At 42.2% G+C, this 11,470-nt stretch overlaps 1 non-coding gene across 1 annotated transcript; it reads left to right on the top strand.

Moving 5' to 3' along the window:
- Nucleotides 1–5,059: 5,059 nt before the first annotated feature.
- LOC114811790 lies at nucleotides 5,060–5,196 on the top strand. The gene has a single exon (XR_003759486.1). It is a non-coding gene; the product is annotated as a small nucleolar RNA SNORA7 (small nucleolar RNA).
- The last annotated feature ends 6,274 nt before the right edge of the window (nucleotides 5,197–11,470 follow it).

The following is an 11,470-nucleotide window of genomic DNA, read 5'->3' as shown; positions in this document are numbered from 1 at the left end:
CTTAGAACAGTGCTCGGCACATAGTAAGCGCTTAACAAATACCAACATCATCATCAATCAGGGGCTGTTTCCTTGAGAAGGTGGTACTTCAGAAGGAATTTAAAGCTGGGAAAACTTATGGAAGGAGTTTGAAGTATGGGGTTGAATGGAAGAGTTGAGAATTAATGGAATTTCTTGAGTACTTACTATGTGCAAACCACTATACTAGACATTTGGGAGAGTGTGATAAAATGGAGCTGGTAGACTCAAAAGGTCCTGGGTTCTAATTCCAGCTCTGCCACATGTCTGCTGTGTTACTTTGGGCAAGTCACTTCACTTCTCTCAGTTTCCTCATTTGCGCTTAACAAATACCATTATCATTATTTATGGTATTTGTTAAGTACTCATTATGTGCCAGACACTGTACTAAGTACCAGTGTAAATACAAGATAGCCATATTGGACATAGTCCTTAACCCTCATAGGGCTCACAGTCTTAATCCCCATTTTATAATTGAGGTAACAGACACAGGGAAATTAAGTGTCTTGCCCAAAGTCGCAAAGCAAGCAAGTGTCGCAGCTGGGATTAGAATTTGGGTATTTAACTGGGGCCTCCATCTGGAACACAACCTATCACAAGGGAAGATTGAAAAAAGTGGAGTGGGCTAGTTAATTTAGGTGGACCTGCCCCTTGGTCATTTTAAATTAGCATTGTCGCTATGTGATCCTTGGGACAGGATGGAGGAGAAAAGATCTTCCTGAGGAGCAAGGGTAATAGGAGAGAGTTAAGGAAATGTTCCTCAGCAGTTCTACCCTGATATTCAAATATCTGGAGGGAAGGATTCAGAGGGCAAGGTCTTACAATTCCCTAAAGGAGCTGATAGGAATGGACTGGAGATGTACAGGACAGTAGAAACGTTCTGAAAATGTAGTAAATGTGTTAGAGGAAAGGAAAAGGTGTTTGGGGATTGAAAGCCTATTTTATTTGAGACATCAGAAGTGCTGTCAATCCCTCTATTAAAAACCTAGTTAGATCTCTAAACTCCATGTATGCCTTTGGAAGGAGTTGAACATTTCCTGTGTGGCAGACGGGGGCCTTTGCCTAGGAATAAGCCAGAGAGGAAGTGAGATAATAATCCTCTGAGCTTTCTGCAGCCAACCTCAGCAGGGAGACCAACTGTCTGCACACCAAGTAGTCCCCTTCCTATTTTGGGGTATCAAACCAAAAGGTGGTTGTAATAGCCTAAAGGATGGAAGATTAGGTTCTGCTTGGCAGAGATCTCCAATTCCCACCCATTCCTGGAAGGGAAAACCCAGAGCATTTACAGGCCTTGAGGATATCAAATGGCAGTGGCAGTCCTCCAGTGTGGCAGTGGTTTTGAAGGCTATTTTGGCTGGGAGAGAGGCTGAGGATACCCCCCAGTTCACCTCATTGTAAGACATTGTTTTAATGAGAAATAAGGAGTTAAAGGAAGAGAGTTCATAAGTAGTTAAAATGGACTGACACACTGGAAAGAAACAAAAAGATTGTTTCAAGCCAATAATTTCTCTAACATTTGATCTGGAATTCACAACACCAGGCCAGGAACCAATTTATAATATCTGCAACTGCTGGAAATTCAATGATCCCAATAAATATTGGAGTTGAGCAATAATCAATTATTATTTTTAATACCATCAGTAACACTAGCAATAATAATAATAATAGTATTTGTTGAATGTTTATTCTGTGCCAAGCACTATTCTGAGCACTGGAATAGATACAAAATAATCCAGTCAGACACAGTCCCTGTTCCACACGGGGCTCACAGACAAAGAGAGAAGAAGAACAAGTATTTAATCCCTATTTTACAGGTGGCAAAATGAGACACAGAGAAGTTTTGTGACTCTTCCAAGATCACACAGCAGCAGTTGACTGTTTCCCTTTACAGTGCTAATGAACTACAAATACAGTGAGGCTACATGATCCTGTGAATTTGATTGAAGCCAGTTTGCAAAAACCTACCATGAAAAGCATATCTCAGATAGCACTGCAACCAATTAATGGTCATTTTATGTCCTCCTATTCTTTTGTTGTGTTCTATTCAAATCACTTTCTAGAACATTCCAGTCCAGCAGAAATTCCATGAATGTAGTAATGAAAGCATGGGTTGAAACCCCTAAAATCAATTATTAGGAGACACTGCTTGTTGCGGGGGGAGATTTTGTCATCATTTGAAGTTTCTGAAGACTGGGGAAATGTATTCTGAATGGTATTTTAGAAAGATGACCTGGGCAGCAGAGTGTTCTGCAGACCAAAGAGGAGGCAGGTTGAGGACAGGGATGCCCATGAGGAGGATGAAGAATACAGACAAACCCTGAGACAGAATTAGACAAACAGAGAAACAGAAAAAAAGAGACCATATGAGATACAGAGCACCAGAAAAAACTGGAGAAGGAAGATATGGGCATGTAGAAACAAGCACGTAACTGTTCTCTGCTAGTTACTGCTATCATATCCAACTCATCCCAACCTGAACATGAGGGAGTAGTAGTAATAATATTTATTAAATGCTTACTACATGCAATATTAAGCACTGGGGAAGTTTCAAGGGAAACAGACTACACTGGTCCCTGTCCCATATGCTCACAATCTAAGTCAAGGAAAACTGATCAAGTAACAGCATTGCCTCTTGACCCAATCCACTTAGGAGATCCCAGCCTAGGCAGTCTAATCAACATTCACATTAATGTTAAGAAGGGAACAGAACAAATCAGCATATGCCTCGCTCTGGGTTGATTAACTACAAAAAAAGAAAAAAGCCCCATTGCTATAGGCCTAAGACTTGGACTCTATCTTGTTTGCCCAAGTTGCCACTTGCTCGAAATGAGCACACCATGTCCATCAAGTATCTTTCATGTCTCTTGGATCTAGCAGGTGCTTTTGGGCAGTTTCTTACAATGAGATAAAATAAGTGGAAAGAATCCAACCCCAATGTAATAAGCTAAACAAGGTGGAGAACAGCCACCCCAGACCCCATAAAAATCCATACCCTGGAAACATCCCTTTTGTAGTGGGATGAGACATCTGTTAGCTGGAAACACTTTCCTCTACTCAGAGGATGGGATTCCCACTCTGCAATGGCACTGCTAGGAAGATAGTGAGCCTAGTTGGTGGTAGTCACTTAAATAGACTCTTAGCTTTGCTGTGGACATTTTGAATCTAACACTGTGCTTGAGGAATTCAGTGTACTTGAGGACCTAGGTGAGGTTAGTTGCTTCTCTCCAGCTTTTTGCTTGCTATTGCTACTGACCCTTTTAGGGATTTGTGTGTATGAGTGGGACCAAATCAAGAAATCAAGATATCTATTTTAGTGTGTCTAGACTTGTTCTGTCCACCTCCTCATTGTCACAAGTCCCTTTCTCCCCTGGCTCATACCAACCAGGACATTCCTGGATCGGGGGAGCCTCCGTGACACATAGTAAAAGACAAACCACAATTCTGATCACCAAGCTTGCTGTAAAAAGTTTTTTTTATACTTAGTTTTACCAGCATGCAAGGGAGTAACACATACGCACACTCTCATTCACTCCACTCTCCCAAGGGTCCAATACCAGTCGGTGGTCAAAGGAGTCTGTTCTGCCAATGCTTCTTCTTTCTGCTTCCAAGTGCTGCTGCCTTCTGCTGCTCCCGAATGTTGCTCTCCTGCTACTTCTGTTGCTCCAGTTCTGCTTCCTTTGGGCTTCTCTGCATGCTTCTGCCCCCTTCTGCATGCTATTGCTTCAGTGCGGTCTTCTCTACATGCCCCTATCTGCATGTCCCCTAGCAATTCACAAAAGCCCCTTTTGTCTACCTTAGGCATCACAGCTGCTGCCCTACGTGGAAGGTCCAGGCCCAGTATCGGGTAGAACAGGGAGAGAAAGCCATGCCTCCCTCCATGTTCCACCTCCATTGATCCATAATCACCTGCCCCCAAGTAGAGCTCAGAAGCATCTTCATAAAGTCTCCCCCTTGCTGATGTTCACTGTTGGAAAATATCCCAAGTAATGAGTCAGGTTAGACCAGGCTTTTATTCATTTTGTTGCAACAAAAGGTCAGTGGCTATTTGGTAGCCAAAGACAAAGAACTGAGGATGAGCCCATCCTTATATTTCCTGCTGGTCCCGCTTCCCTGGGTGACACAGCACCAAGTCCCTCCCTCTAGTCTGACCCTTCCCCTCAAGTCCCATTTGTTCATTTGCTGGAGTGGCATATCACGTGCTGCTCTGCCCTGGTTTGTTGTTGTCTTCATTAGCCTCTCATTATGCACCAACCTACTTCATTATCGGCTTTGGGTCATCCAGTGGACACTCTGTGACTGAAGAAGTCTTCAGCAAGATGTCTTCTACAACCGTAGGTGTTGGGTTTCAAGGCTATGGGTTTATGGCCAGTAATTCACTGCTGTCAAGTTTGTTGATAATTTAGGGTCTCAAGGCTGTGGGTATCAGTTAGGAATTAACTGATGCCGGAGTTGCTGATAATTTGGGGTCTCAGGACTATGGGTGGCAGTCAGTGATTTGTTGTTGCTAAGGGTGCAGATAAGGTAGATCATGGCCTTGTCAGTCACTGTTTTCCTAGGTGGAACTCAACACAACTAATCAGTATATATATTCAGTGACAGTACTGCATATACATGAGCTAATCAGTATACATAGTCAGTGACAGTAATACTACTACTACTAATAATAATGATGGTCTTTGCTAAGCACCTATATACATGAGCAGGGTTAAGGCTTGATCACATCACAAGATCACAAACAGTCACTAACAAGGCAGTTTGTTGTGGGCTCACCACATGTAGCTTATACTGGTGGGCTTCAGTGGAATCTGGAAACCCTGGTCTAATTGACAGGTGACACCCATAGAGTGTATGAGAGGGTATGAAAGAAATAGGCAGACCAGGGTGAGGAACGCTCCTTAATCCAAAGACAAAGGGAACTCATGGCAAACGACAAGAAGACTGTATGTGTCTTAGGCACTATCAAGTCAGGAGGCCAATTCTGACAACTAATTGTAAAGGGCTGCTGAGACACATGATTAAGCTGCTGTAACCCTGACAGATACCCCTCTCGGGGTCACATCCAGAGAGTTTCCAGTACTCTACCGTCTCGACTATAGGAGGGAGAGTCAAGCAGAGGCATATCCATTCCATTCCTAGCTTGGGCAGTGGCTAGTGAGTGGAAGGCAGTCTGCTACAAGTCAAAACTCACCTGTTCTGGGTAGTAGTGGTATGGGAGAACATCAAGGATGGAGACTCAAGTTTACTGCGAAGAAGGAGGCAATGGTAAACCATTTCTGTATTTTTACCAATATAACTCTATGGATACACTCCCAGAAGTATTGCAAATGGTGGTGAGGTGGTCTGGGAGAGTTGTGTCCATAGCATCACTATAGGTCAGAGATGACTTGACGGCATAAAACAAGGTGAGCTCTGGCTAAAAGACTCTTTACGTGGACAGATGTAGCTAGCAATAATATGCCCTTGAGAGATCACTTGAAGCCCCTTTAATAGGTCTGAAGCACCTTTTGTTTAGCAGATTTACCTGAACAGACATGAACATTGAGATCACATTTTTAATAATGTCTCTGTATTAAATAGGTCCAAATTTAGGACAATTTAATACAGTCCTTGCAAATACCAGACTCATCATAATTGATCATAAAACATCTCTCCTCAAGTAAGCCTTTGATCCCAAATCTTAGGAACTTCCAAATAAAGTAACTTTTTCAAAGACGAAGTTAATTACCTCTGCTTTCTTTAGCTCTTATTTTAGGATGAGAAGTGGGTTGAGTTTTCATATAAACTTAGAGGGTCCCCAAATGGACAAGGATAAGACAACAGAATTGTAAATGTAATCATCCCATCTTAGAAGAAATCAACACAAACAATACCAAAATTCAGTTTCAGATGACAGTAATTGCAAATACAGAACACATATTTTGAACTTTGCATGAAGATGATTTGAAGAACTCCACCAGGAAAGCTAATCACAAAACATGTGATGGTAAACTTGATAAAGTACTCTCTCCATCCCTGCTTTCATAACCACCTTTCTAATCTTGTTTCCTCCCACATTTTGTAGTGCTTCAGCAAGGACTCACAAATGGGTTTTGAGGATTCAGCTGGCTAATTAAAGTAAGTCACAGTGTCAAGAGCACTGCAGCTGGTTCTCTCAGCCACCTGACCTACTTAAGCTTGATGAATTTATTAAAGGCAGAGAGAAACACAGGCCAAAGTGTCTTTTGGTGCCAGGATCTATTTTTATCAGTTGGGAGAGATATTCATTTTCCTTATATAAACACATAGAAAAGGAAAGTGAGAGGGCAACTGAAAACTAAAACTATCAGCTTTCACCTAATTTATTGTTTCTGAAGGCATTTGAAGCTCTCCTTGTAGCATGATTATCAATCCTTCTCACCAAAAAAACCCCACAGAAACTGTAAGTAATGCAGTAAGCATTTGTCATGGTACCAGATAATCATACTTATTTCATCCTTAGTTCTGAATGAAATAGTCTCTGCAATTCAATCCAACTATTCTCAAATAATGCTTGGGTCACGTATCACTCCTAGTCCAGCAGTGTTGCCAAATTCCTCAATAGTGTCTTGCCCAATTAAATAACATTTAGTTTTGGGTTTTCTGGCTTTGTGCAAACACGTTAGTTTCTTTGGCAATTTATGCCTCAAACAAGCAGACCCTCCCTAATTATTAGATAGCCCTGATAATTTTCCATTGACATTATTTTCCTTGGGCTTCTGAATTTGTGCCCCTAGAAATCTCTTCTGAATCCTGATAGGCTTCTCTCAGAATGTACTGTGAAGGAAACTCCAATAACCTCTTGGCGAAATATTTTTTTCTCCTCACCTTTGCCTAACACATAGGGCATTTTCAGGACAATGGGGAGAATAATGATTACTTGTTTGACCACTACCTACTTCTCAAAATGTATTTATTTTGCCCCTTCCCCAATAGTTTATACAGCCAAATTTTAACTGAGGCTTCAAATATTTTTTGTGGCATTCATAATCATAATAAATGCACTTAGAAACACTTTACATTTAATATTACATCTTCAGGAATGCCATATGGTAATTCATTTATCTACCATACTTTTCTTTCTGTAATAAGTGCCAAGTATACTATTATAATATTGTATGCTGTAGAAAATTAAAAATACCAACTAACATCAATAAGATATGCTCACCCAAGCGAAAAACAGAATATGACCTTTAGTCAATCACATTACCAAACCCTAATTGCATTTAAATCTATAGGAAAATGTACCCCATGATAAGACTTGTGAAATAGCCCCACAATTTCAAGGAAAATATTGCCCATGTATTCTGGTGGTATGGCTAAATATAAAATTGTCCCTAAGCTAAGTCCCTAACTTTGCACTGGTTGTCAAAATATTCAGGCTTCCTTTGAAGGAGAGCTAAGGGGACTAAAGGAAGTGGGGAAAGGAAATAAGAAAACCTTACCCAGGGAATGACATTTTCCAATGATAATCATAGTAATTTGGGAATATGTTAAGGCAAACACTGTACTAAGCACTGGGGTAGAATCAAGGTCAACAGATGGGTCTCACATGGGTCTCACAGTCTGAGGGGGAGGGAGAAAAGATATTTTACAGAAGAGAAAACTGAGACACAGAGAAGTTAAATGATTTGCCCAAAGTTAAAATTTGCTTTTCAAGGCTCTCTCTGTAAGCATTCAATGTCTTACCCACCCACTTCTTCTCACTCTGCAGTTTTCATTCCTACAACCTGAACCATCTTACTCTCCCTTTCTCTCATCTGTTGTCTCATTCCTGACACCTTTGCATATCCTGCCCCCCTCCCCACCCACCACACTTATTGCCTGGAACTCCCACCACATTCAGATTTGCCAGACCTTTATCTTTCCCATCTTCAAACCCTGCTGAAATAGCACCTCCTTGAAGATGCATTCCCCAACTAAATGTCTTCTCCCAAGTCATATTATTCCAAGTGTAACCTCAGTACTTGGGTACTCACAGTCCCAGAGCACCTCCATGTATATATGGATTTATGTAGTCTAGTATTTAAACACTTAAGCATTTACTCAAAATTTCAAATTAATTTATTCACTAAAATTCTCCAATACCCCCTACACCCTCAAACAATTGATCTGCAACTAGCTCTCTCTTCCACCATTCCCACCCAAACTCCTTGAATGAGTTGTTTACATTCATTTCTTCCCCACCTGCTCCATCCTTGACTCTTTGCAATCTGGCTTCAGCCTCTTCCATGCCACTGAAACTACTCCCTCTCCAAGGTCACAAATAACCTCCTCCTCCCCAAATCTAATGGACACTACTCCATCATGATAGAGAAGCAGTGAGTCCTAGTGGATGGAGCACAGGCTTGGGAGTCTGAAAGACTTGGGTTCTAATTGTCTACTATTTGCTGTGTGATCTTGGGCAAGTCACTTAACTTCTCAGTGCATCTGTTATCTCATCTGTAAAATGGGGATTATGACTGTGAGCACCATGTAGGACATGGACTATGACAAATCTAATTAGTCGGTATCAATCTAGGGCTTAATACAGTGCTTAGCACTTAGCACTTAAATACCATTTAAAAAAATCCTTCTTGATTGCTCAGCAGTTTTGTATCTGTGGACCACTTCCTTCTTCCAAAAATATATGATGCATGCTCACCCTAAAACCTCCCCTGTCTCTCCCCATTGCCTGTTCCTTCCTGCTCTTCAACTCTCCCATCCCATCTTTCCTAGCAGTATCTCTAGAGGAGATCTCCTGCCTTCTCTCAAAATCCACCCCCTTCACCTGTGTATCTGATGCCATACTTGAGCACCTTATCAAAGCACTTATCTCCTCCATTCTGCCCTCCCCAACTGCCTTCTTTCACTGTTTCCTCTCCAATGGCTTCTTCCCCACTCCTTTCAAACATGCCCATGTTTCTCCTATCCTAAAAACCCCTCCCTTGTCCTCAAGGCTCCTTCCAGTTTTCTCCTTAACTCCGACCATTCCTCTTCTAAGTCTTTGAGCAGGTTATTCACATCCAGTGGTTCAAGTTCCTCTCCTCCGATTCTCTCCTCGACCCCTTCCAATCTGGCTTCCACCCCCTTCACTCCACAGAAACCTCCCTCTCAAAGGCCACCAATGCCAAATCCAATGGCTTCTACTCCATCCTAATCCTCCTTGACATCTCAGCTGCCTTCAACACTGTGGACCACCCCCTTCTCCTGGACACATTATCCAACCTCGGTTTCACTGACACAGTTCTCTCCTGGTATTCCTCCTATCTCTCTGGCAGCTCAGTTTCAGTCTCTTTCATGGGCACCTCTTCTGCCTCCCACTCCCTAATTGTGAGGGTCCCTCAAGGTTCAGTTGTGGGTGCCCTTATATTCTCCATCTACACCCACTCCCTTGAAGAACTCATTCACTCACATGGCTTCAACTACTATCTCTATGAGGATGATATCCAAATCTACATCACCAGCCCTGATCTCTCTCCCCATCTGCAGTCTCACATTTCCTCCTGCCTTGAAGACATCTCTACTTGGATGACTTCTCATCACCTCAAGCAGCGTGGCTTAGTGGAAAGAGCACAGGCTTGGGAGTCAGAGGACGGGGGTTCTAATCCCAGCTCCTCCACTTGTCTGCTGTGTGACCTTGGGCAATCCACTTAACTTCTCTGTGCCTCAGTTCCCTCATCTGTAAAATGGGGTTTATGACTGTGTGACAACCTGATTCCCTTGTATCTACCCCAGTGCTTAGAAGAGTGCTTGGCACATAGTAAGCGCTTAACAAATACCATAATTATTATCATTATTATTTCCTAAAGCTTAATATGTCCAAAACAGAACTCCTTATTTTCCCACTCAAACCCTGACACATTCCTGACACCTTCTCACTGTGCCTCGATTCATTTTTTCATTCAATCATATTTATTGAGTGCTTATTTTGAGCACTGTACCAAGAATTTTGGAGAGAGCAATGCAACAATAAACAGACACATTCCCTCCCATCTTGTCTATCTTGCTGCTGACCTCTCACCCACATCTTACCTCTTTCCCGGAATGACCTCCCTTCTCAAATCTGACAGACAATTACTCTCCCCCAGTTCAAAGCTTTATTAAAGGCACATATCCTCCAGGAAGCATTGCTAGACTAAGTGCCCCCATTCCTCATCTCCCACTCCCCTCTGCACTGCCCTGATTTGCCCCCTCCCCATCCCACGGCACTTATGTACATATCTGCAATTTATGTATTTGTATTGATGTCTGTCTCCTCTCCTCTGGACTGTAAGCTCACTGTGGGCAGGGAATGTGTCTCTGTATTGTTGTATTGTACTCTTCCCAAAGCTCAGTACAATGCCGTACACACAATAAGTGCTCAATAAATGATTGATGACTGACTGACTTCGTGTGACTGACTAAATTTTGGCTTCATTGACACTGTCCTCCTCTGGCTCCCCTCCTAACCCTTTGGCCATTCCTCCTCAGTCTCTTTCACAGATTCCTTCTTTGCCTCTGACCCCTTTACTGTGTAGGTCCCTCAAGGATCAGTTCTGGGTCCTCTTCTATTCTCTTTTTAGAGCAACTTACTTGATGGGGGAAGGAGGTTGGTGACAGACACATATAGAAAACATAGAACAGTGAAAACACAAAATGAACTTAAAAGACAGGGATGGGGAAAAATACGAAATAAAAGAAAAGTTATAGGGAATGTGGCTTGAAGAACAGAGGTTCAAGTTTTTCAGGACTCAGAGTTTAAAAGTCACAGTCACTAGTGTCTTCCCCAGTGGTGGCGTCTTCTGTAGTCTCCAATCTGTGGAGGTGATGTCTGCTTCCACTGCTGCTTCTGCTGCTGCTGTTGATTCTTCCAACACTACTTCTGTCCTTCCCATGGAAAGTTGGGAAGGAAGCCCCAGAATGACACAGCTAGGGTAAGCTTGGAAAACCAGCTAAGAGGTTTGGTGATATGTGGTTTGGGAAACTGAGGTGTATCCTGCAGCTATTTCTATTCTTCCTGTGGATACTGAGTGAGGCAGGTCATTTGTTGTTTTAGTGTTCTGTTACTTCATCACTTCTTATATATTTGTCTCCAGTTCCTTCTCCCTCCTTATATTCTTAGGCTGAGAATGCCTTGAGGGCCAAGAACAATGCCTAATTTCCATGTTGTATTTTTTCCCAATGCCTAGTACAGTGCTCTGAGCGAAGTAAAAAACAAATATTATTACTACATGAGAGAACGCATATTTTAATCCTAATTTACAAATGAGGAAACTGAGGCACAGTTCAGTTAAGCAAATTTCCCAAGGTCACCAAGGAGGCAAGTGTTGGAGGTAGAACCCTGGTATTCTCAATCCCAGTCCTATGCACATTCTACTAGGCAACACTGCCCTTTGGATGTCTAGGAAAGAAAAATTAAAATACCAACATAATGAAAGAAATGAGCTAAGTGATTTCCTGACTGTAGGAGGGGACA

The sequence above is a fragment of the Ornithorhynchus anatinus genome, chromosome 4 (assembly GCF_004115215.2).
Source record: "Ornithorhynchus anatinus isolate Pmale09 chromosome 4, mOrnAna1.pri.v4, whole genome shotgun sequence".
In the NCBI taxonomy this organism is placed as follows: domain Eukaryota; kingdom Metazoa; phylum Chordata; class Mammalia; order Monotremata; family Ornithorhynchidae; genus Ornithorhynchus; species Ornithorhynchus anatinus.
Note: the sequence above shows the minus strand (reverse complement) of the source record. Positions and strands in the feature narration are given on the sequence as shown.